We start from the raw sequence: 1515 nt of genomic DNA, 5'->3' as shown, positions 1-1515 counted from the left end.
CGGCTAAGGCGCCAGCCACATACACCTAAGGTGGGGGTTCAAATCCCCAGCCCGGGCCCGCCAAACAATGATGGCTGCAACCTAAAAATGGCCAGGCGTTGTGGCGGGCACCTGTAGTCCCAGCTACTTGGGAAGCTGAGGCAGGAGACTCGCAGGAGTGAGAAGCCCAGGATTTGGAGGTTGCTGTGAGCATGATGCCATGGCACTCTACCCAGGAGGATAGCTTGAGGCTCCGTCTCAAAAAAAAAAAAAAGAGTGACTATCTCCAGAAAAAAAAGTTATTTTCAGACTTTTACAAGTGTCCCTTATTTGGGGAAACTCTAGCAAAGGAGAGAGCAATCTCTCCATCTATTTCCATTATAAGATGGATGCATTCGCATGAAAAGAAGTGTCATACTGGCATAAGTAAAGCTTTTCCACTGAGGGAGAGGACAGCCAACCTTGAGCTATAAGAATTCAAGAACATAAAAACTAAAAAGGTAATGTCATTGTTCACTTTTCATTTGTGACATTCTAGACAACCAGAATTTCTCTCAAGCCTAGGGATGCCTTACCTTCACATTCATGGCTCTAGCAATTCTGTATCCCTCCCTCTGCCCTTCAAAGCTGGGCAATTACAACTCTCCTCATCATGTGTACTCTTCTAGCCACATGATATCCTTCTTGTTCCTCAAAAGGATAAGGCACCCTCCTGCCTTAGGACTGCCTGCAGTCACTCCGCCTAGAATGCTCAACTTCCACATACCCAATATAGCTATTTTCATCACTCTTTCAGGTCTTCATTCAAATGTCCTCTTTAGAGGGAAGCTTTACCTGGCTAGCCTGTCTAAAGTAACACATAACTCTGTATTTCTTGCTCTTGCAATCCTTCTCTATTTTACTTTTCTCCTTAGCCCTTATCACTGTCACTATCTAACAAATACTTCTACTTACCTTGTTTATTAATGGTCCCTCCAACAGAATTCAAACTCCATGATTACGGGATTCACCTGTTAGGTCTACCGCTATAGCCCTAGCATTCAGAATAGTATCTGACAATATATTAGGTGCTCAATATGCTGAATTGATACAGGTGACTACAAAATCACATGTAATTAGAATGGTCCTGCTGTGAACACTTCATATTCTAATCTGAAAGATTTCGATTAACAGATTAGGTTCAGACTATTTTTCAACTATGTACTCTCAGAACCATAGCAATCCCTCAGGGGCCAGTGCTGAGGGTAGAATCCTAAGCAAGCAAAAAAGCCCCACATGTATCTGCTTCATTTATATAACTTCACTTAAGATTTGACTTATAAAAAGGATGTGATGCCTTTAAAAATCTGAAACCGGCTTGGTGCCTGTGGCTCAAGTGGCTAAAGCACCAGCCACATACACCTAAGGTGGCGGGTTCAAATCCAGCCCAGGCCCGCCAAACAACAACGACAGCTGCAACCAAAAAATAGCCGGGCATTGTGGCGGGCGCCTGTGGTCCCAGCTACTTGGGAGGCTGAGGCAGGAGACTCGCTTGAG

General features: G+C 44.4%; 1 protein-coding gene across 1 annotated transcript in view; it reads right to left on the bottom strand.

The window, feature by feature from the left end:
* Window positions 1-1515, bottom strand: part of FOXJ3 (forkhead box J3) — a 149635-nt gene that overhangs the window by 129983 nt on the left and 18137 nt on the right. The gene's annotated exons all lie outside the window — the stretch shown is intronic.

This window comes from Otolemur garnettii, unplaced genomic scaffold (assembly GCF_000181295.1).
Source record: "Otolemur garnettii isolate 467f Iridium unplaced genomic scaffold, OtoGar3 scaffold00144, whole genome shotgun sequence".
NCBI classification, from domain to species: Eukaryota; Metazoa; Chordata; class Mammalia; order Primates; family Galagidae; genus Otolemur; species Otolemur garnettii.
Note: the sequence above shows the minus strand (reverse complement) of the source record. Positions and strands in the feature narration are given on the sequence as shown.